A 26,755-nucleotide genomic window follows, 5' to 3' on the forward strand; every position below is an offset into this window, starting at 1 on the left:
ACTGAGCATTTAAGTGAATTATTTTCAAATCAGAAGGATAGGTTTCTGATAGATCTTCAATGATTTTGTGAATTTCAGAACACTTAAGTTTAGAAGACATACTTGAATTTGGCTGGATGCAAAATTCCAGAAAATTAATATTCAGTTATAGGTCCTAATAAAATTACATACAGTTTTAGATTACCTGAAGCAAAGTAGAGAAGAGAATACTGAATAGAACATACTAATTTAATTTCAGCGAGGAGAGATCTTTTTAAGTTCGAAATGTATGGTGACCAGCAATTTAAAAGAAGGTTTCGATTTAGTAAAGTGACTATAATGAATATTCTTGTTCTTTTGGTTGAGGGAATGAACATAACCCCCAGAGGACTCCCTATCTCACCATTAATGATGATATTAATTGCTTTGAGATTTTATCCCGCCTCTTCATTTCAGGTGAGTTATCATTAATTTATTAATATTTCTTGGCTTAATTAATTGGGAAAATGTTACAAGTTGATACGTTATCAAAACTGTAGGCTTATTGAATAGTAAAGACTTGCCTGGAAAATGAACTTAAATATGACATGCTACAGGATTCCTTTTTTCATTTTTCATTTGTTTTGTGCTGATTTATATCAGGTTAGTCAACCGACCGTATGTCGGATTATATCAGAAGTTTCGGAAATCATGGCATCCCACATTAAAATATACATCAAATTTCCTGCGGACCAGAATATATTAAATGGAAAAAAGGTTCAGTTTTTTCAAAATGTGGCTTTCCAGGAGTCGTTGGTCTTGTTGATGGAACTGACATCCCTATTAAAAGTCCTGGATGGAACAATGCTGAAGTATTCTGCAACAGAAAAACATTCTTTTCACTAAATGTACAGATATTTGCAGGACCTAATGAAGAAATTTTTGATATTTTATAGACAGGCATTTCAATAATTAATTTATTGCACTTCAATTAATTACATTTTTTAAAATTTCAAGTCACGTTTCAGTTTATGAAACTGCTCTCCATGTCTCGCTGTTTCTAACTGCTGCTTCGCACCTTCTACTTGAATTTTGATCAATTCACATTTTAGTGACTGGTCTTCTCTTCTCATCTCTCCTACTTCTTTTTCGAGTTTTAATAAATAGTCTGCTTTGTCTATTCTTAATTGAGCCTCTTCAGAAAATAAATACTTCTTGCTACCTTTTCTAATTTCTGAAAGGAAGGAAGTTCCATTATAAAGTTATGAAGTGCCATTTAATACTGTGTCCATATTATAACTTGTAATTAATGAAATACAAATGGATAAATGTACCTGGTGTGCTTGATTGGTGAATTTGACTGTCACCATTTATGTACTCTAGACACTGAGAATTCTCTGGAAATATATCAAAATAAAATGAGCTTATCATGGTATAATATTGTAACCAAGCAAAAATGGTTTTATTTGTTTATCGAAATTTTTAAATTTCATTTGACATTCTTATAGATACAGTACATCAGTATTTCGATCCAGCAAGCAAATATGTAGGTTACATCTAAAAAAATAAACCATATTTTAACTTTTAATTAGTTGGTGACGTGAGGGCGAGCAGATTCTCAAGAAAAATAAATCATCTGGGCTCTTTTAATTAAATCGTTCAGGGAGCTGTTGTTTATGTTACCTTCTTATCAGGGTCAACATATGGTACTAAACACCCCAGTCAGGAATATTCAGTGGCCTTTCTGAATATTAACTCGCTTCGTTCGGTTGAATACTCAGCGTAAGTAAAATGTCACAACTGGTTGGTCCATTGTCGTAATTAATATCTACAGAGCCTGAATTCGAGGTGGACACTAGGGAACTATGAAAGAGTCAGTGAAAGTGTGCAACCACGCCCTCCGTGGGTTTTGATATTTAGCGAAGCCCGGAAACAAAAATATTGGAATTCCGTACATCACCAGTTAAAGTTTAATATTTTTTGAAAATTTTCTTTACGTGACACCAGCACAGACAAGTCTTAGGAAAACAATGGGATATGAAAGGGCTAAGAGTGGGGAAGGAATCGACCATGGCTTTATCAACGTTGAGTCCAAGTATTTGCCCGGTGTGAAAATGGGAAAACCACAGAACACCATATTCAGAGCAACCAACAGTGGATTTCGAAACCCTATGTCCCAAATGAAAGCTGACAGCGCTATGTGCCGCAAATCTTGGAGCCTCTCGCTCGGGTTTAAGGCTAATATTAATTATATCACAATAGATTAAAAAGTATTTACCATCATTGCCGGATGTAAGTGCTTTCATTATACAACCTCCTTGGTTTGTTGCTGGCTGAGAATCAGCCTCACCATGCCCTGATATAAAAGAACATAAACACTGATTGAAACTCATAATAACAGAATTTGTGTGAAGTATGGAAATATATTATTATGTTTATGAGATAGAGTGAGTATATAATGATAGCATGCAAAATCCCTTTCTAGTTGAATTCCACAGTTATTAAAAATAAAACAAATGTTTCAGAAATATAAAGTTAGGCCTAGATCTTATTTCCGAGAATTTGGCAGCCTTCCCCCACCCACTTGGACCTATCTGTGACAAAATAATCTTGGACTTGGATGAAATTCTTAACGTGGAGTAAAGCCTCTGAGAAAGGAATAGTGGAGGGAATATTTTATTCAAACTTGTGACTGGTAGCAGTTTTTACTATTTCATTAAAATAATTATCAATTAATGCATCAGATTCTTACCTTCGATACTCTGTGGAATGAGAACATCGTCTACTAGCACATATGCTCCAGATCGGTTCTCGGCCAACATCAGCGTATCGCTATCAATCACATCTTTCTTTTCAATGTCAATCTTGTAGCAAGAGTCCCGATCAGGATTATTTCCTGCTGAAGTTTCTGGAGGTGGACCTCCTCCAGTCTTCATGACAGCTCTTTTCTCCGCAGTCAGCTCAGGCTTTCTGCGAAATTTAATATTCTCCCACAATTTTTCAACTGTGCAATATCCTTCTAAAAGAACAATATTTTAAAAATAATACAAAATTCAAAATTTATATAAAGAGCAAAAGTATATAAAAGATCTATGCCGTGTGTAGTCTGCTCGCATCTAATGCTCGCTCGACCGTGAAAAACGTTCTTAACCTATATCAATAAATTAATGCAATATTGTCACGAATAGAAATACTTCATCAGTTACGCAGGTCAAACGAAGTTGTCGGGATGGCTTGTGCTTTGTGAAAACATACTCTTTCCATTTTATTAGGGAAGTAAATAACTAAAACATAAGGACTGTGGATGTATTTGTCAAACCATCAGAAGTATTGTAAGGCAAGATATTTTACATTTAAACAAATTAAGAAAAATTTGGACTGTAATATTTACCTGGGTATTCTCGGAGTTTGCGTTATATTTCACAACATGTTTCTCCCAAGCTATATTTTTTCTTCTGCAGAGAAACGGCGTCGGTCTGCTTGTTTTCTTTTATATTCATGTTCCTCGATACAAGTTCTTGCAGGTTACGTCTCTCCAGCCCGCTGTATTATTTTCCTTTAGGCATTCTGATGACAGAATACACATTCGCAAATACACAAATACAAATACGATCTTTTAACCTTAAAAATTACAGCGAATGATAAACAAAAATGCAATAGATAATTCCACTGTTCAGTAGCCAGAACTATACGATCCAGGAAGCATGAGCAAAATATACAGTTTTCCACGTCTCCAGTGAATACTTATTGGGTAAATGTTCGTACTCTTTAAGTGTTGTCTATGAAATATAAACTCATATAAGTGAATACTTATTATAAGTGATCCTTTATTAAGTGTTCCACTTACGTGTAAGTGCTGACTATGAATTCGGCCTTTAGCCTAGCAATCAGGGAGGTAAATCAAACTTTATTTTCATATTTTCAAAACATAGATGAGAAAACCACGACCAATAGAGTCCAACTGAATTGTCTGCATCATGAGTGATGTGTTACTTTTCATTATCCAGTTTTTAAAAATCTTGGTCATAATAGTTCTGAAAATAGAGCTCTGTCGCACTAACAAAGGTCTTAGGTGACGGTAAAATGGAAGACTACAAAGCCTAGGAAGGGAGCGGCCGTGGGTTGAATTCTGATTTCACGAAGCCAACTCACTCGGTAAACACGAATTTTAACAAGGTTTCCTTCTTGTTAGAAGATAAATATTTTATTATAAACTAGCAATTACCCGCGACTTCCCTCGCGTAGATTTCGTAATTTGATCAGAGTAATCGTTCCTTGGAATTGTGCTAAGAGACTATCTGAAAATTCCTAAAGTATAAAAACACACAAAAATTGAGTGTCATTTACCCCAGAAATTCTTTGTATAACCATGTTTGTAGTATTACCTTTTGGGGCCAAGACGACCATGAGACATAGAACTGCACATGCGAGAAACAGTCTTCTCTCATGTCGAAAAATAAATACATGTTTCTGTGTTTTTAAAGGAGATTCCAAATACCTACTCCCACATCTGTAACGTATTCTGTTTTTGAGATATACATACAGTAAGTATCCCCATAAAAAGAATTCAAACCCTTGATCAGTCCTTTCCCCTACCCCATCTAAGTGTGCTTTTCGAAAACAAAAATACATGTTTCCTTATTTTTAAAGGAGATTCCATATATCAATTTTCACGTCTGTAACATTTTGAGATATTAAGATAGCCTATGAGTATCCTCATAAAAGTAATTCAACTTTTTTTCCACTACTTTTCACCCCCTGCTAAGTGCCCTCTCCGAAAACAAAAAGGTACAGGTTCCTGTATTTTTAAAGGACTTTCCGAATACCAAGTTTCTTGCGCGTCGTGATCAGGATGAAATGATGATGAAGGAAACACGTACACCCAGCCCCCGTGCCAGGGAAAGTAACCAATGATGGTTAAAATTCCTGACCCTGCCTGGAATCGAACCCGGGACCATGTGACCAAAGGCCAGCACGCTAACCATTTAGCCATGGAGCCGGAAGACATATAATGTAGATATACCGATACTAGTTTTAAAAATTCACCCGCTTTTCCAATATTCTTTTCAGCCCCTCAATTGGATTTTCCGAAAGCAAAAACAATACGTGTTTCCTTATTTTTAAAGGATATATAAATACCAGTTTCATGCCTGTACGTCTGTAACACCTTCAGTTTTTGAGATACATGTATACTCATAAGAATTATTCAACTTCTCCTTCCTCACTTCTTTCCACCCCTCTCCCGCCTTAAGTGGACTTTCCGAAAACAAAAACAAAAAAATACGTGTTTCTTTATTTTGAAAGCAAACTCAAAATACCAACTTTCACGTCTGTAACACATTCAGTTTTTAAGACAAAGTATCCCCATGAACGTATATCAACTCTTTATTTACTTATTTTCAACCCCACACCCCTTACGTCGATTTTCCGAAAAAACAAATGCGTGTTACTTTATTTTTGAAGGAGATTCCAAGGTACTAATTTTCACGTCTGTAACATCTTCAATTCTTGAGATAAAATTATACTCATGAAAGTAATTCAACTCCTTTTCCACCCCCACCCCCCCTTCCTACCCGTTAAGTTGATTCCCTCTCCCCAAAAGTGCATGTTTCTTTTTTAAATGAGATTCCAAATACCAATGTTCATGTCTTTAACATTGTTTAATGAAATGAAATGGCGTATGGCTTTTAGTACCGGGAGATCCCAGGACGGGTTCGGCTCACCAGGTGCAGGTCATTTGATTTGACTTCCGTAGGCGACCTGCGCGTCGTGATGAGGATGAAACGATGATGAAGACAACACATACATCCAGCCCCCGTGCTAGGGAAATTAACCAATGATGGTTAAAATTCCCGACCCTGCCGGGAATCGAACCCGGGACCCCTGTGAGTAAAGGCCAGCACGCTAACCATTTAGCCACGGAGCCGGACAACATTTTTAATTTTTTGAGATATAAGTATCCTCACACAAAAAATTGAACGAATTTTTCACTTCATTCACCCCCTTAAGTGAATTTTCCATAGACAAAAGAACACGTGTTTCTTTACTTTGAAAGAAGAATCCAAATATAAATGTTCTCGCCTCTAACATCTTCAGTTTTTGAGATATAAGTCTCCTCAAAAAAATAATTCATCTCGTTTTTCACCCCAGCCCGTTAAGTTGTTCCCCCCACCATAAATGCGTGTTAATTTACTTTAAGGTGATTCCAAGTACAAATTTTCACGACGCAACCTTAAGTTTTTGAGACATTTCTCCATAACAAGAATTAAATTTTTCCCACTTCCTTTCACCCTCCCCCCTTAAGTGAATTTTCCCCAAATGCCAATTATCACGACTGTAACACCTTCAGTTTTGAGATATATGTACCCCCATAAAAATGAATTAAACTCGTTTTTCACCGCGTCCTCCCCCAAAATGCGCGTTTCTTTATTTTTAAAGGTGATTCCAAATACTAATTGTCACGTCTGTTACATCTTCAGTTTTTGAGATATAAGTATCCCCATACAAAGTATTCATCGAATTTTTCAATTAATTCACCCCCCTTAAGCGATTTCCCAAAGATAAAAGATTGCGTGTTTCTTTATTTTGAAAGAAAGTTCCAAATGCAAATTTTCATGTCTGTAACATGTTCAGTTTTTGATATATAAGTATCCTAATGAAAAGTTAAGCTGGTTTCTTTATTTTTAAAGAAGATTCCAAATACCTATTTCCACGTCTTTAACCTTCAGTTTTGAGATATAAGTTTCTCCAGAAAAAGTTTTCAATTTTTTACTTCCTTTCACACTCCCCGCTCAAGTGAATTTTCCAAAAACAAACTACTCGTTTCTTTAAAAGAACTTGCAAATACCAATTATCACTTCTGTAACATCTTCAGTTTTGATATATATGTATCCTCGTAAAAGGAATTCATCTCCGTTTTCATCCCCCGCTCTACCAAGTTGATTCCCCCCCCCCCCCAAGCAAGTGCGTTTTTGCGTGTTGCCTTATTTTAAAAGCAGATTCCAAATACCAATTTTCACATTTTTAACATTTTCAGACTTTTTGGTACGTATATACACATTCCCATACAAATAATTCAACTAATGTTTCAATCCTTTTACGCCACTCCTCCCCCCCCCTCCCGTTAAAGGTCTTTTCCGAAAACCAATGAGTATGTGTTTCGTTGTTTTTAAAGGAGATTCCAAATACCAATTTTCACGTCTGCAATATGTTAAGTTTTTGAGATACACTGCAGATACGCTAATTTTAAAAATTCACCCTCTTTTTCAGTTCCCCTTACGTGGATTTTACTTTTATAGGAAATTGCAAATACCAGTTTTCAAATCTGTAATATGTTACGTGTCTGAGATAATTTGCAGTTATGGACTTTTTAAAAATTCACCCCGTTTGTCACTCCTATTCATTGGATTATCCAAAAAACACAAAAATACGTGTTTCCATATTTTCTAAGGAGATTCCAATTTTCAATTTTCATGTCTGTAACATATTCAGTTTTTGAGATATAAGGTGTTCAATCCATTTCCCCCATTTTCAGCCCATTAATGGGATTTTTCGAAAACACAAATACGTGCTTCTTTATTTTTAAAGGAGATTCCAAATACCAATTTTTACGTTTGTAAACTTTTATGTTTTTGAGATATGGATATCCTCATTTTAAAAATTCACCCCCTTTTCACCCCGTTAGCGACGGGGTATTCAAAAATCGTCCCTTAGCGGGCACCTACATGTTAATATGAATGTATCCCCAAAATTTCATTTCTTTATGTCCATTAGTTTTGGTTCGGGGATGATGAGTCAGTCAGTCAGTCAGTCAGTCAGGACAAGTTATTTTATATATATAGATTACATCCCAAAATGCTGTTAATCTTCAAACCTGGCTCAGCGAAAAAAACTGATTGAGGCCTCTATGTTAGCTTCTGTTCAGATAATCGCTTGGACATAAAATGGGAAAACGTGGATGAACAACTTCTGAGAACCCCAAGAGTGGAATTTTAACCCAATTCACTTCAGAGTTCTGTTGCCTGGGTCTGGATGAATTCTGAATTCCGTTCAAATCCTTCAAACCAATCTTAAATTCGTGGCTGGGTTAAGAAATCGAACTCGGGCCAACTGGACAAGAAGTATAAATAATTTCTTCTATGTTTTGAATTCATTACATTATCTATTTGAGGTGTAGGCTCTAATGCAGATTCAGGAATATCACTGTTACGTAAAAGTAACGTTTTGGGGGATATCATAGCGTAATTCTTGCGAACACTAGTTGTAGTCGGCGCCACGTACAGTGTGTAGGGAACCACATACATACATGGGAAAAAGTATTCATACTCCTATCCAGCCAAAACTAAATGTTTTATTTCTGGACCAATACAGACTACAGGTCAAAATTACAAACTCAAACGTATACCATGCACTGCAGTGGTCATTACAAAGCACAAAACAAACTGGAAGTAAATAACGGTACATAACAAAGGAACAAATGCGTACTCTATAACACTACTTGTCTGGACATAAGTATTCATACCTTACGTGTAAATAGGGTGTTTGAACGAGTGAACAGAAACCTGTGTTGTTCCGTGGCATTAGTTGTGTTGTAGACGCAGACAGAGACGGACTGATCAGCTGGTCAGAGACGGTACTAGTCCAATGGCGAGGAAATCTAGGAAAACGTCTGTTGAAGAGAGACCACTTATTCTACGCCGTCACCACCAAGGGAAATCGTATTCCGAGATCGGAAACATAATTGAAAGAAGTAAACCAACTGTGCAAAGCATCATACAAAGGTTAAAAGGAGAGGATGTTCTTACAAGTAACAAAAGAATTGGACGTCCGAAGAAACTGACCGCAAGAGAACAAGAGTTCATGGTAACCACAATTAAAAAACAACCATACACTACATCTTCGGCAATAGCATCGCAGCTGGCAGAATATTTCCACCATGCAGTGTCACACAAAACAGTAAGGGGGGTCCTTCCTCGTGCTGCGTATCGATCTAGGGTCCAGAGAAAGAAACCGCACATAACGAAAGTTAATCGGCGGAAGAGATTGCAATTTGCAAAAGAACATGTGGCGAAAGAGAATGCGTTTTGGTCGACAGTAATGTTTACAGATGAGAGTAAATTTGATATATTCCGAAGTGATGGACGCATTTTAGTGTGGAGACGCCCTAACACAGAGCTCGATGAGCAGAACCTCGTTACCACTGTGAAGCACGGCGAGGGTGAGATTATGGTGTGGGGCTCAATAGCCGCTTCAGGTGTCGGGGAGTTGGTATTTATCGGGGGGACTATGGACAGATTTCAATATTTGAACATCCTGAAAGAAAACGTTCGCAAAAGCGCAGAGAAGCTTGGGATTGCTAATGAGTTTTACTTCCAACACGACAATGACCCCAAACATACGGCGGAAATTGTTAATTTGGGGGTACTCTACAACACGCCATACACATTAAAAACACTTCCCCAATCGCCGGATCAATCAATCAGTCAATCAATCATTCAATACTAATCTGTATATAGGGCAGTCGCACAGGTGGCAGATTCCCTATCTGTTGTTTTCCTAGCCTTTTATTAAAAGATTTCAAAGAAATTGGAAATTTTTTGAACAACACCAACCCCAACAATACCAACCCCGTCGAACATCTATGGAGTGAATTGGAGTCCAGACAAAGAAACGCCACATAACAAGTAAAGCACAGTTGAAACATTTACTCTCACCTGATCGGTATCGGGTTCCGGGGTCAGCTGATTGCTACGTAACTGAAAACCAAGGTAATTATCCTGTCTCACCGTCTGTCTAATACATTAACGTCAATACCACAGCAAGTTGTCTTGTAAATCATTTCCTAAATATGAACAGCAAACGTATAAAGTCGCGTTATGCTTCTAATCCACTGAATTTGCGAAAACCTATTGCATTGATATTCTTGTATAATTTACAGGATGCATTATTTGCTTTCCAGTCACAGAAGACACCCACTGATCTGTATTATTATTATTATTATTATTATTATTATTATTATTATTATTATTATTATTATTATTACGAGTGAGTTGACCAAGCACTTAGGAGTATGTACCTGTGAGGTTACATTAGGGGAGTGGTGGTGAGACTTTCCTAACTCTCTTACTGAATTAACAAACATACTAATCTGAATTTAACTTGATAAATAAATTTGAATATCTGCATTTAAAATGGAAATTATGAAAATTAATATTCATTAAATAAAATACACGATCGTCGAACCCTGGACTCACACTTACTTGTTACCTGCTTACTTACACATACGTTATTTGAAGGGCGCCAGCTGCCACTCAGTGCAGCAATAATAGAATGAGAATCTTGACTATCTCTAGGGTGTGGGGTAATAAGCTTACTTTTGACAACATACCATATAAGTTCTGGGAAAAGGAGATTGGCGTTCGGTTTCCCCACTAATTTTGAAGTTAAGATATTTTACTGTCATTGAAATAAAACTATGAATTCGTTTGATAGAACAAACTATATTCTTCAAATAATATATAAAAAATAATGAGTCTTGTTGCGATAAAACAGATGAGAATATGAAATTATGATATTGCAACTGAAAGAAACTAGACATGAATTTGAATTCCTCTTGACCGGACATTTAACAATTTATACGAAATATTTCCAACACTGATTCACTTGACTGCACCTTCAACACTTTGAGTGTAATTACGACGTATTCCTTTGATCTGGTGTTTACTGTAGATGTGTCACGCCTAACTTGGTGATACATCCTTGTGACTGCTTCTTCTCCATATCATCTGACTTCTTTGTAAGTCAATTTGGTATTACCTCATGGCAGGTGGTATCTCTCTCTGACTCCATGGTAAGCCCTTGCGTCCGTGTTTTCAACTAAGTGACTGACCAACGTTGGCCTCACTCTCTCAATGACCAATTATTAATGGCTCACTGAGTCTCCTCCATCTCTCGTTCACACTCGTTGACTGACCGACTGAGGCCTCTTCATCTCGTAGACTTCTTCACTGTTCAGCTTCCGTTTAACTAATGACTGTTCACTTATCCATTTTGACTTCTTCACTGTACTGCTTCCGTTTAAATAATGACTGACGCTACAATATGCATCCACCTTTTATAGACGTTGGTTGACACAGCTACGTAATCTCCAAAAATAACAATGACATACTCCCACAACGCCTCAAACCGTTGCATGTAATGGTGAAATCCCCTGAGGCGGCTGAGTCTCTGAGCGCATTGCTAAAAGCTCACGATGACGTAGCCATGACGTGGCGATGACTTGGCAGAAATATCAGCAGTATAGCACAATGTAAGGATGTCACACTCAACATCTGATATATAACAATTCTCACTGTACAGGTATTTAATGTTAATCTATATATACGTATATATGCATACACTCAATTACAAATACGCAAGCGACAAGCATTGCATAATGGAATTGAATAATAATTATAACAAAATAATAGTAATCTCACAGATAACATAATAATAATACAGACATAATAATAATAATAATAATAATAATAATAATAATAATAATAATAATAATAATAATAATAATAATAATACAACAACAACAATAATAATAATAATAATAATAATAATATCACAGATGCAATAATAATAATATAATACAGATATTACCTTGTAACGGGATTTGAACCGTTACAGTGGGTTCGAATTCCACCGTCGGTAGCCTTGGACATGGTATTTTCTTGATTTACCATTTTCTCTCCAGGCAAATGTTGGGGCTGTACCTTAATTAAGTCCCGGCCACTCCCTTCCCAATTATACCCTCTTTCCATCCTTGCGTCGCCGAAACACTAGCAATAATAATAATAATAATAATAATAATAATAATAATAATAATAATAATAATAATAATAATAATAATAATAATAATAATAATAATTATTATTATTATTATTATTATTATTATTATTATTATTATTATTATTATTATTATTATTATTATTATTATTATTATTATTATTGTACCGGGAGGTACACCTCTACGCCGCACCTTTAAATCTTGCGCCAATAAAACCTCCTCTACAGGAGAAACACCGAACTCGGAACTTGACTTAAAGTTTTGCTCAGAAGATGTCACTACCGTAATTTTGTGTTTATGAAGTTGCCAGTTGTTCTTCAAGAAGTGTGGACATTCTCTTATAGATGTCTCTGCTAAAAGACTATGATCATGCACCCTGGTGCGAAGTGAAACAACCTTTCAAAAGAAATTTCATTTTCATAAGTTTTTCCTTTACTAAATTTCGTTCATTCATTTTTGGGTTGGCAATATTTATCCTGTCCTTCCGCCTGTTTTGATTTTAACCAATCAAGAATTTCTGTCATTAATTTCCTACCAATCACAGGTTTCTTCTTCGATTTGATGTGTAACTTTAAGCGACCCACTAAACGTGAGAGTGTGTGGCTGATTTATTCATGAAATGTCTCGAACTTTCCCCGAGGGTTTATAAACTGCTGATTTTCGCGTCTCTTAGCCATTTTTGATCAACAGCTATTTCAGTGTGTGGGTGTAAAGCAGGAGGCGGGTGGTGCCTCTTTCATCAGGCAGCAGGTCTTCAACATGGTAATGACCGTTTAACATCTTTCTTTCTTGCTAGCTCAGCTGTTTAACACGCGGGAAAGGTCCGAAACTTTAATACGTAACCTACTTTTCTAAACATGTAATGTTCTGCCGGCGTAGTTAAAGACTTCATAAAATCTGCAACAATAATTCGGGGATAGAGAGTGATTTACCCTCTCGAGCTCCCCTTCATATTGGTTTGAGGTGATTGTGTTTTGGTAACTGGTATTCTTGCTTTCTGTAATGCCTTCAATTATTCTTATACGGGTCACCTCCATCGTTTCGGAATAGCCCCTGTTTCATTGGCCTAGTGCCTTTTAGGTTTTAAAATGAGTATTTAGGAGTGCAAGTACACGCCACCATTCATTTTTGTATTTCTGGCCATTTACTTAACCTGTTCTTTTTCTGCTAAGGCCCAGTAGATTGGGTACAAGATATCCCCGTGTCATTGTTGTAGGTTGTGCCTTGATGGCAATTAATTGTAAAGTCTGGCATTGCCTTTAAGAGGCTTGGAATTCTGAGAGCGGGGCAGCTCTTTTCTAGTATTGTAAGAATGCCTCTGGGAGGCTTAATATTGTAGTGAGGAGCAAGGGCTCCGCGTATTAGGGTATTTCTGCTTTTTGAACGAATTTGTGCTTGTAATGTGAGCCAGTAGCTCAACATTGTAAAGCAATGGCTTGAAGCCCAAGATCAGTTTATGCCACCTATCTTATCTTGACTCGACCTATTTGTTGATACTGGCACCTGTTACATTGTTATTTGTTGTTGTTTTCTTTTAAAAGGAAAGAAAATATAAACTTTTCTAAAAATTTTAAATTTACTTTGACTTTGTAGTTAGACCCATTCATCCCGGCACCTTCTTTCACCTCTGCTGTTCCACCAAATCACGGTAACAATTATTATTATGATTGTTATTATTATTATTATTATTGGTTAGTATGCTGGCCTTTGGTCCCAGGAGTCTCGGGTTCGATTCTCGGCAGGGTCGGTAATTTTAACCATAAATAGTTAATTCGCTGCCACGGTGGATGAGTGTATGTGTCGTTCGCATCATCATTTCATCCCCATCACGATGCGCAGGTCGCCTACGAATGTCAAATCAAATGAATTGCATCTGGCGAGCCGAACTTGCCCTCGGACACTCCCGGCATTGACATTCATGCGCCATTTCATTTCATTCTTTTTCTTCTTTTGCTACATGTGTATTGGGCCCTGTTTTACGGCCGGATGCCCTTCCCGAAGTAAACCGTATGTGGAGGGATGTAATCACTATTGCGTGTTTCTGTGGTGGTTGGTAGTGTAGTATGTTGTCAGAATATGATGAGGAGAGTGTTGGGACGGAACCATACACCCAGTTCCCGAGCCAGAAGAATTAATCACAAGCGATTAAAATCCTCGACCCGGCCGGGAATCGAATTCGGGACCCTCCGAACCGAAGGCCAGTACGCTGACCATTCAGCCAACGAGTCGGACACGCCCTATCATTTCATTACTATTAGACCTATTATTATTATTATTATTGTTATTATTATTTTCGTCATCACCATCAAGTAACATCCCTTTGCTGGCTACTAATCTTTGGGAGCGATCGGGTGTTAGAATGTTTTATTAATCCCTTAACATCCCGGAAGCGAACGGCATGGAAGTATCGAATTTAAGCAAACTCAAATCCACTGGTTACGCCACAGTTGAAGCCACTCTCTGGAAAGCAGAAGAAAAATGGATAACCGCCTTGACCACTGAGGTCTTCCGTATGTATTGCAAGAAGATGAATTGCCAGATCGTTATTTCAACGACTTTTACTCAAACGATTGCCCGCTATTTAACGACTTTAACCTGTCATCATCTAAACCTCTTATGATTTATAATGAGTCATTCATTTTGTGCCTGACACAAACTTACAGTTGCAAGAGAAGTAATAATTTTTATCGTTATAGATGATAATAATTCGTTTCACTCGTGTGCAGTGAAACCCTCAAAAAGGTAAGGGTATTACATTTTCTGCGGATATCTTGGATATCCGATATTGCACTCGTACAAACCAGAGTACTATACAGTAGTAGTTGAGAATCAGCGATATTCTTATCGCCTCGTCCCATGCTATGATCTTCCTTAATAAATTATTTCCTGTCATATTCTTTAATATGCATATGTTAATAAACGCGTATAATTCTATAGCCTAATGTTAGAAAAGTGACACGCTACAGTTATGGGGAATGTTATCTGTAGGATTATAACGAGTGGTCCAACTTCTCTCCAGATAAATTTGAGTCGTATTTATTTTGACTATTTAGCGAATAACTACAAAATAAAAAAGTGATACTGATAAAAGATCATACATATAAAGCGAATAATATATGTAGTATTCATAACCTATACAGAGAGCGAAACGTTCAGCACGGAAATATGCTGTTTAATTTTGGCATTTTAACTCCACTCTCCCAATATATCGACATCATCAGATTCAAGACTGTTACCTCCTGTTGGCTGTGCTGTCTGCCATGAAATGTATTATTGAAGATGTCCTATTGCGCTATTCTGCTTCATTTATATAAAGAAAATGTTCGTAGGTGCTATAAAATGAAAGTGATACCATGGTAGCAATAAAGTATTGCTGATAGACAACTCATGTTGATTAAATTTCCTCATATTCTTATACAGGTTTAGTCATTGTAACTAAAAGATTAGTAGTCATTTAAACCAACTCATAAGTCACAGAGGTATAGATGAAACTCCGAGTATAACTAATCAAGAAATATCTATGAATATGCATCTCTGAAAGAGTTTTGTTTAGTTGAAGTATTTATTTATTTATTTAATTTATTTATTTATTTATTTATTTATTTATTTAGCGTGTGGCTTTCAGTACCGCGAGTGTTGGAGGACATGTTCGGCTCGCCTTGTGAAGGCGGGCCTCCATGTATGGCAGCTAATCACACTAACCACTGCACCACAGAGGCGGACCGAACATCTCCTTTGGTAAATTATTCAGGAATTTAAACCATCACATCTTCCTATTGCCAAATGTAAAGATTTTCATTTTATTACATTCATTTTATCGCATCTACGTGCACTTATGACATTACATTTCAACCTAACAGTGGACTTAAATATTTAATAACGTACATTTGACCACACAACGCACAACGAAAGGGGAATAGCTCGATTATTCCGATCAGGCCGACAGTCGGCGCAAGATTTAAAAGAAATTGGAAATTTATCGTACTTCATCTTCTTCGTCGCCTTCTTCTTTATCTGTTTACCCTCCAGGGTCGGCTTTTCCCTCGGACTCAGCGAGCGATCCCACCTCTACCGCCTCAAGGGCGGTGTCCTGGAGCTTCGGACTCTGGGTCGGGGGATACAGCTGTGGAGAATGACCAGTACCTCGCCCAGGAGGCCTCACCTCTTATGCTGAACAGGGACCTTGCGTGGGATTGGAAGATTGGAAGGGATAGACAAGGAAGAGGGAAGGAAGCGGCCGTGGCCTTAAGTTAGGTACCATTCCGGCATTTGCCTGGAGGAGAAGTGGGAAACCGCAGAAAACCACTTCCAGGATGGCTGAGGTGAGAATCGAACTCACCTCTACTCAGTTGACCTCCTGGGGCTGAGTGGACCCCATTCCAGCCCACGTACAACTTTTCAAAATTCGTGGCAGAGCCGAGAATCGAACCCGGGCCTCCAGGGGTGGCAGCTAATCACACTAACCACTGCACCACAGAGGGGGACCGAACATCTCTTTTGGTAAATTATTCCAATCCTTAATTCCTCTTGCAATAAACGAATGTTGACTCACCGAGCTCGATAGCTGCAGTCGCTTAAGTGCGGCCAGTATCCAGTAATAGGGAGATAGTGGGTTCGAACCCCATCGTCGGCAGCCCTGAAGATGGTTTTCCGTGGTTTCCCATTTTCACACCAGGCAAATGCTGGGGCTCTACTTAATTAAAGCCACGGCCGCTTCCTTCCCATTCCTAGGCCTTTCCTCTCCCATTGTCGCCATAAGGCCTATCTGCGTCGGCGCGACGTAAGGCAAATAGCCAAAAAAAAAAAAAAAAGTTTGCTCCTATTTGTCTTCTCCAGTTCCAACTTCATTTTTTTCACCATCTCCTTCTTCTTCTTCTTCTTCTTCCGCTTTTCTCACACCTTATGGCTGCGGATAAGAACTTCGTCCTCTATGTAGACGGCCGGATTCCCTTCTTGACGCCAATCCTATGTCAAGTCAGGTAATCATTATAGCGTATTTCTATGGTGTTTGATAATGTGGTGTGTTGTGTGAATATGATGAGGAGAGTCTTGGGACAAACACAAGCACCCTGTCCCCGAGGCAGAATAATTAATCAGATGGGAATAAAATCCCCGATCCCACCGGGAATCGAACCCTGAACCCTCTGAACCGAAGGCCACAACGCTGACTATTCAGCCAATGAGTCGGAAATATGATAAATCCACTGTCTGTTTCCAGTCATTCGACTGTTTTCAGTCATTCGACCGGATCTGGAATGGAATGAATTACAGTAAGGCTCCATCTAGCGGCGAGAATAGGTATTGTGCTGGCTGCTTGAAGCCTATCGCACTCCTCTGGGACAATGATTAATGATTGGCAGATGAAATGATACTGGGGAGTGTTGCTGGAACCAAAGGTGACCGGGAAAATCGGACAATGAGTCGGGCCATCTTCAGAAAACTCAATTCAAGATTATTCATCTACTCATGTCAATCCATTGCATCTTTCCACTGACGGCTCGGAACATACCTCATAGTATTGTCTCCTTACTCCTAAGTCTGCCCAGCCAGGAGTGTGCAACATTTTCGTAACACTACTCGTTTGTCCGCCTCCTTAGCGTAATGGTTAGCAGTGTAAGCTCCCAACCTCGGTAGCCAGGGTTCGATTCCCGGTACTTCCAGGAGGGGTACCTGAAAAGAGCTGCAACACCTCGGGATGAGAAAACGAATTAACTTACTGCTCTTTTGTTGGAAATCACCCAGTTAATTTCGTACTGGTTTCCTTTGATGAAATTTTTCCAGTTCTCGTATCAAGTATTCCTTGTAACGGTATACTGGAACCATACTCTGATTGGGTTTCTACCAGTGGATTATACGACCTCTCCTAAAAACAGTCAGAACCGTACAGTCTCCCCCATAACGTACGTCCCTCTCTTGAAAACCGTAATTAAACTGAGAGGATCATTTCTTTTCGACAAACGTACAAAACCTAACTCTTCACAACATTTACAATCATAGTGTTTTCTTCTGTTCATCTCATAACTTCGTCGAGGTCTTTTTGCAATCGCTGTCAATTCTGCAACTTATTTATTACTCTACACAGTACAACATCAACTTCAAAAAGACTTAATTCCCATGTCTTACTCATATCATCTACATGTACTGTAGCTCCTCAGGACACTGCCTAGCGGAACACCCATCCAACGATTACAGTAACAGATAATTTAATTTAATTTACTGCTTCTATAGGATTTTTACCCAATTACAACTGCATTATCTACACTGTGTGTGACTTTATTTGTTTGTGACGGGTAATCTGAGAAAATAGTGGATCGATTTTGAAATTTCTTTCACGATTTGACAGATAATATCATTCCTGGTATAAGTTCCTTTGTATCATCTCGGACTATGAAAGTGTTCCCGCGGGAACCGTGACCGAGAGAGAAAGAATTTGTTTTTGTATTTCCTTTACGTCGCACCGACACGATGGGACAGGAAAGGCCTAGAAGTAGGAAGAAAGCGACCGTGGCCTTAATTAATGTTCAGCTACAGCATTTGCCTGGTGAGAAAATGGGAAACCACAGAAAACCATCTTCAGAGCTGCCGACAGTGGGATTCGAACCCACTCTCTTCCGGATGCGAGCTCATAGCAGCGCGCGCTCCTAACCGCACGGCTAACTCGCCCGGTGAGGGAGAAAGAAAAAGCAGTTATAATAAATCTGAAAGTTTGCCTGTCTTGAGTTTCTTCACGTACAATGTACAGCCACAGCATTTGCTTGGCGTGAAAACCATCTTCAGAACTGCCGACAGTGGGGTTGGAAGCCACTATCTCCCAGATGCAAGCTCACAGCTGAGCGCCTCTAGCCGCACGGCCAACTCGCCCGGTTTATCGCGCTAAAACTATAAAACTACTTAACTAATGAAGCTCAAATTTCGCAAGCTCACAGCTGATATATTTATTAACACACAGGCTCCTTACTGTCCTTAAAGTTCGTGGGCTATGCAGCGAAAGAATGTCTGGAACAAATCAGACGAAAACGTACACTTGGGACACATACAGTAATTGAATACGCTCCCTAAGCGGGCCATGTTGTGAAATAAAATGTGAAGCAAGCCAAAAGGGAACGTACCGAGCTCGATAGCTGCAGTCGCTTAAGTGCGGCCAGTATCCAGTAATCGGGAGATACTGGGTTCGAGCCCCACTGTCGGCAGACCTGAATATGGTTTTCCATGGCTTCCCATTTCCACACCAGGCAAATGGCAGGGCTGTACCTTAATTAAGGCCACGGCCATTTCCTTCCAAATACCGGGCCTTTCTTATCCCATCGTCGCCGTAAGAAATATCTGTGTCGGTGCGACGTAAAGCAAAAAAAAAAAAAAAAAAAAAAAAGGGGGACGTACACCTGAGACCCTCAAGAGGGAAAGAGCTGTCTGACCGATTAGTTCTATTAAACACTGGATCATAGCAGGTGTACTTAAAGTCCGATTTGCCAGAAAAGGAAAATGATTATATGAATTTTCTTAGTAACTCTAATAATTTCCGGTAGTAGAATGCTTTTCCTGTGTCTTGGCGTATTGTTTCGGGGTTTGAAGTGTTATGTACTTACAAAAAAAAAATAGCCAAAAATGGCGGTAGCTGCATCTTTTAATTTGAGAACAGATACATACATTCGTGTGATTCATGGCGCCCACTCACTCTCTCTTCATTTCTTTATTTTTCGCAGAAAGCAAGTACAAACTATACAACTGATTCTGCTTCAGTTTGAGGACCTTACACTAATGCTGCGCTTGAGTATATCTTATTTTAAATGCTTTTGATTGGTGTGGTAAATTAATAGATTAAACAAATGGCAACGCATAAAGAGAAGCACACTCGGTCAGATATCACGGCGTGGAGGTTGACTACAATATACCAAAACACGGCACTAGTAAGTAATTTCGTGTGGCTATTGCTAGCCGAGTGCAGCCCTTGTAAGACAGACCCTCCGATGAGGGTGGGCGGCATCTGCCATGTCTAGGTAACTGCGTGTTATTGTGGTGGAGGATAGTGTTTTGTGTGGTGTGTGAGTTGCAGGGATGTTGAGGACAGCACAAACACCCAGCCCCCGGGCCATTGGAATTAACCAATGAAGGTTAAAATCCCCGACCCGGCCGGGAATCGAACCTGGGACCCTCTGAACCGAAGGCCAGTACGCTGACCATTCAGCCAACGAGTCGGACTAACACGGCACTAATACAGTATAAAAGAGATCGTTTAACCTCTCACCTAGTCACAGCCTTTCTGCTTCTTAACATTCTCCAAACTCTTATGGCAAATGTTTGCGATACGTCTTGGAAACTTTCTGTTCTTTGGGGAAACGTTTCTAACGACAAGTATTACGCAGGTCAATGTTTCCGTGTATAATCCAATAATAAATTGATGTTCATCATTAATCACTTTCTGTTTGAATTCATACTTATGCAGAGACTTGGTTTCCTGTCCATTGCCAGATCCAAGATTTTTAGAAAGTCATAGAGTCCGTCTTTCTGAAAATATATAAAGAGAGAGGCGAGAGTGACTGGTATCATAATGGAAACTCCTAACCCGATTGTGACTGGCAGTACGAAAGGGGGGCTGCTATCTCATGGAAAACTCAGTACTTCGGTTTGTTACATGAGAAACGACATGTGGGTACCTCCCCGTCGTGTTTCTGGGGTTACACTAAGAGCTAGCAATTTAATACAGTGTTACTCACAGCGGGTACACTACTGCACCTACACTTCTGTATACAATGTAGAATTTTGTAGCGAAGCTCGGATTCATCAGCTGGTTTGGGATACAAAGTGAAATTACATATAATTATTAATATTATCTATCCTAACGTAATTAAATACAATTTGAAGTAATGAAGTATAATTAATCTGAATCAATTCTGTTATTATGGGCTTGGGCTTATAAGTCATTATTCCAATATAGTTTATTATACTGTACATACTGAACCCATCATCCTTAATCCATAAAGACTACGCAGTACGGAAAGTGATCGTCCTTTGACGACACAACTTGTCAAATATCCTGTTACTAGACTATCGACAACCTACCATTTCCTCTTCCTTTGCTATAACCAAGTGAAGGAATGCTATTTCGCAATATCTTTGAGTGGCAAGTTACACCATTTTACCCCTTTCCCAGATGGAAAGTAGCCCTCATATTTCGGAAAACTTCGATTAGTTCCGGGAATGTTTCTGGAATGAATGTGAAGATTTTAACGTTAAAAAGAAGACTAATTACTATATTGTGATGCCAAATATATTATGAATTGTCAGTGTGATAACCCATCTAAATTGTAAGTTCATTTTTCGATGTGTCGGATGTCTTCAGTTTTTCTCTATGATTAAAATTACATAGAGGATGGTAGCCTAGTTGTACTTCCTCTTAAAATAATAATCATCACCACCACCTGACACACTAGCCGTGTCCTGAACGTCATTACTCAGCACCAACCATACCTCATCAGCTTCCATATTGTCACAGTCATGGATGAGACCTAGACTTCGATGTAAGACACATTTTCCTCTTGCCTGTGCCAAGAGGCAGATGAAGAAGTACCGGTACTTTATCCATCAAGAAATGGTAGGCTGAGGCACCTCCAGAACCCTGTTGCATTTTAAATATAGAATTCTTGTTTGTAAACTTCCATGTAGTAAACAGTATAAGGTTGCTTGTATTCGAGGAAGTATATTTGATGACACTTTATAGTACCAATTTTAACGAAAGAATTCAGAACCTCCAGTCCTTCTTAGGACCAATAGTAATTAAGGGGACCTTAAACACACACCATTATTTATGAAATCGATACCGAAACTATGGGCACGCATTTGCCGCGATGGCTAGGCATCCTTCAAACGGAGCATGAATTTTATGCATCAGTTCAGCTGTCAACCGCTGTATGTCGATAAATATTTACTTATAAATCCTCCAATATTCTGAAATGAAACAAGTTCTCACTGCATTTATTACTTGTTTTAACAAACAAGAAACGTCAGGCTAGTTGTATTCGAGGAAGTATATTTGATGACACGTTATAGAACCAATTTTAACAAATGAATTCAGAACTTCCAGTCCTTCTTTATCTTTACATGTACCTCAATTTGTTCTCGTGTGATTCTCTGTAGCGATAACTTACAGTACATGCTAGTCATCCCTACATACAGTCACTGTCGACGAATACAGGTACTGTGTATTAGAATGTATTGAATATCATTGTACAAGGAGATCATAATGGCTGCTATAAAAGTGCTTAAACTTAATTTCCCTTTTTATTCTAAAAGCTTTTGGCTGTTCCCTGTGTATCAATCTTAACTCTTGGTTTTTAAAATAAATAATTCAGTTTGTCACATAAACTTTACTATTGTTCTCCAGTTTCAGAGAAAGTCGTCAACAAGGTTAATGTGCTTTAGGGTGCCAAGCAAATGTGGGGCTTTATACACTAATTAGGAATATACATATGCATTTCTACGGTTTTAAACTGAAAGTTATCATTGAATGTTTCAAATTGTGGCAAGACTACTGTCGGCTGAGCTCGTAAATACACCTTCAGTTCGTACATCGAACGGTTTTGGAGGAATAATTATTTATTTTCGGGCCTAAAACTAATTTGAACCACATATATTTCGACTTAAAACCCCATATTCTTTAACATCTAGTACGCAGAATTGACCAACCTGTGAAATTTCGACTTGTACGTACAATCGTATTGGAGGGGTAGAAGGTTTTAAAACATTTCTTAATTAATATCTAGGAAATAGAAAACGAACCCCCATGTAAAATTTTAAGGTGGTACGTGAAACGGTTTCGGAAGAATGAATACTGTGGCTTTTAGAATCATCTCTATCTAAACCTCTTAGGGGAGAAATATGTTGAAATAGGCCCTACATGATACTTGACACTTAAGATATAAAAGAACACCTTTAGGCCTATATGAAATTAAACTTCGTACGTCGAAAGGTTTTGAACGGATGGACAATTCAGTTTACCCCTTAGGGGTGGAATGTTCTTAAATATTTCCTATTTCACACCTATGATTTAAAATATGTACCTCCAATAAAATTGTAATTTTCTCTTCGTACGTTAAAGTGTTTCAGAGAAATTAATATTTTTGTTTTAGGATTTTAACTCACATTTAACTCCCTTGGGAGTTAGTTTTTCAAACCTTCAAACGATATAATTTGAAATGTCAACTTTCTAAATCAATGTTTCAGAGAAATGAATATTTTTGCCATCAGAACACACATTCTACCACCATCGAAACTCCTTAAGGGTGTATTGTTTTAAGATCACTTATGATTTAAAATCTAAGACAAATAATTTTGTGTGGATAGAGAGCAGCACCAATTACGCTAATAACAATCAACATAAAACTATCCTTCATGTTTACTATATGTATTACTAGCTGATGTACCCGTGCTTCGCTACGGGATTCTCAGAAAGACTGTCTTTGTGGTTTTCCTAACTACAGTTAACTTAGGCAATTACAAAAACGTCAGTTAAAAGCAATGTTATCATATAAAATACTCGATCAAATGAAAACCCGCACATGTTCTCACTTTTAACGAACAGTACTACGATGCCGATCTAACAGTCCAAAGTTCCAATGCTGGAATGACCAGGCCGCAGACAGCAGTGAACACTCCTCTGCCATTGTTCCGTTAAAAATACACACTGCACATTCCAATCAGTGCCTCAGGGTAGGGATTGACTGCTATGATGAACCATTTTGTTACGTATCTGTAGTATCAGAAAATTTTTGAACCAGAGGAATGGCATGTTTAAGAAGAAAGTTATCTAACTCCCCAGCTACTTCCCGCCAATATTCAGGCAGGCTGTTATACTCGGTACGACCGGGAGAGTTAGCCGTGCTGTTAGGGGCGCGCAGTTGTGAGTTTGCATCCGCGAGGTAGTGAGTTCGTAAACCACTGTCGACAGCCCTGAAGATAGTTTTCGATGGTCTCCCATTTTCACACCAGGAAAATGCTGGGGCTGTACCGTAATTAAGGCCAGGGCCGCTTCCTTTCCACTCCTAGCCCTTTCCTATCCCATCGTCGCCATAAGACCTATCTGTGTCGGTGCGACGTAAAGCAAATTAAAAATATACCCGGTATACAGCGGTAATCCCATCTATCGGATATGACTGGCAACAAAAGACACAAAGCACATCACAAGAAACAATGGTCAATGTAATGTTATTGTTGTTCAGTGTTACGAGCTTTTTGTATTGTAGGCCTTCACATTTATTTTTCTTTCGACTTTGTGATATTAGGGCATCTTACGAAATTACTTATAGTGTAGACTGTAGTTCCTTATTCCCCGACGTCACATAACGATTTACATTAAATTCTGTTTACCTATTTTCTCGTGACTTGGCGCTGATATGGACCTAGCAACAAAAATCCACATTCATGAATATCTCTGTTATCCTAGCCGGTACGGTAAAAATGTATAAACATAAATGATCGTAAATTTAATACCATGTAACTTTAGTAATGTAGTATTTGTCGATAGGACCACTAATAACACAAATTTTTGAGAATTAAATTTTAGGCCTTCCCCTAAACTACCATTGCACTGAGCGTGAATAAAACTGTTTATGGTCTAGGTTGTAGCGACTTATTTTCCGACTTTTAATATCGATTTTCACTAACATAGGGCCACTAATAACATAAAAAATCCAGAATTTGTTTAGGCCTTCCCCTAAACTACCATTTCCTTCAGCATAAATAAGAGTATTTATGACTTAGATTGTAGCGACTTATTTTCTGACTTTGCGTACTGATTTTCATTAATATAGGACCATTAATAACATAAATGTCTGAGAATTCAGTTTTAGGTCTTCCCTAAACTACCATTTCCATCAGCGTGAATAAAATTATTTATGGCTTAGATTGTAGCGACTTATTTCCCGACCATGCATACCGATTTTCATTAAATTCTCTTCAGCCGTTTTCTAGTGATGCGTGTACAGACAGACAGACAGACAGACAGACAGACAGACAGACAGACAGACAGACAGACAGACAGACAGACAGACAGACAGACAGACAGACAGACAGACAGACAGACAGACAGACAGACAGACAGACAGACAGACAGACAGACAGACATTACGGAAAAGTAAAAAGTGCATTTCCTTGTTACTGTGGTCATGACCGATACAGAAATACCATTCTTTTCAAATTCTGAGCAATGTACAGACAAAACTCTTATTTTATATATATATAGATTAAGCTGGTGGAAAATTGATTAGTAATTAGAGAGATTTAAATCTTCCAAAGTATAGAAATTCAATGTGGGCAAGAATACGTAGATACCATTAATGGCATAGAGTACATTTAAGATTATTTCAGTTAAATACCTCAGCTTTACAGATAAATTCTGTTGGCAATTATGAAAGGGAGTTGGAAATGTGGTCCAATATCTTGGACTGCTGTCAAGCTTTGGTCAGCATTGCAGGCGAGGCCACCTTGCCGAATTACTGGCCATCCTCCCCAGTTGTATCTCCTCGACCCAAAATGTCACGATCAAAGACTCTCTCTTTTTTTTAGGCGGTATAGGTGGGATCCCTCGCTGAGTCCGAGGGAAACCAACCCAGGAGGCTAAACAGATTAAGAAAGAAAGAAAGAAAGAAGGAAAGAAAGAAAGAAAGAAAGAAAGAAATAGAGAATAATAGTGGTAAATAATAATAATAATATGAAGATGAAAACTTACAGCCTGTTTTCCAGTCATTGACCGGGTCAGGGATGTAATGAATGAAACAGATATAGGCTATTATTACAAAGGGGTCGCCACTCCCAAGGTGATTATTAATGACTGATAAATGCTATGAAATGATAATGAAAAGTGTTGCTGGAATAAAATATGACAGGGAAAACCGGAGTACCCGAAGAAAAACCTGTCCCGCCTCCGCTTTGTCCAGCACAAATCTCACATGAAGTGACCGGGATTTGAACCACGGTATCCAGCGGTGAGAGGCCGACGCGCTGCCTTCTGAGCCACAGAGGCTCTATAATAATAATAATAATAATAATAATAATAATAATAATAATAATAATAGCTTCGAAAACCATTTAGTGCCTAAAACGTGAAATACGTATTTTATTAATTTTATTAATTTTATTAATTTCGATTATAAAAATTCTCGAAGTATAAATTAATCATAATATTATATACGAGGAAGGGACAGTTCTTGCAATAAAAATGTTTGTGAGCACTAACATGGGAAAATTTGATATTTTAGAACTAACATATTACATATCTAGTTATATATCCCAGATGTGCGGTACATAAAAGTTTCTGTTCATAATACTTTTTGTATATACAACATACGTTTCATATGTTTCTTTGTGGAAGTACGTTAACCAGAATCGTAAATGGGTGGCAGATGGACGTTCACAGTTGAAGATGCTCCAAGTGCATTAGGTTGCGTCCATGTCTGTTGTAAGAGAGTGTGTCAAACAATGCCAATTTTTATGTGTACGCTAGTAAAATGCTAAGACTAAACGTAGTGCATTGTTTGAGCTCCGCATGGTTTTTTTTTTTTTAGAAATGATATTTGTTCGTGGCGTCGACCTCTAAAGATCTTTTGCCACTAGTTGCAGTATATGATATGAACCTGGTTGTAATTGTAATTTAGGAAGTGTAAAGTGTTGAACGTGAGGAAAGGAACGTTAAGGACGACACAAACACCCAGTTCCCAAGCCAGGGATATTAATTAAAGCCCCCGGACTCAGCCGGGAATCGAACCCGAGTCTGCCGCGTGACAGGCGCACGCGTTACCCCCTACACCGCGGTGCCAGTCCCTAGGGTTTAGTAATAACTCGTGATTCATTTAAAAATCGCCAAGTTGATACTTAAAAAATCTACAAGCAGTTCACCGAGTCGGAAACGTCATAACTCATGCATTTTTCCTCTGATATTTTATCTAGGACTGCCAAGTCTTCTGGTCAATG

This window comes from Anabrus simplex, chromosome 1 (assembly GCF_040414725.1).
Source record: "Anabrus simplex isolate iqAnaSimp1 chromosome 1, ASM4041472v1, whole genome shotgun sequence".
Classification (NCBI taxonomy): domain Eukaryota; kingdom Metazoa; phylum Arthropoda; class Insecta; order Orthoptera; family Tettigoniidae; genus Anabrus; species Anabrus simplex.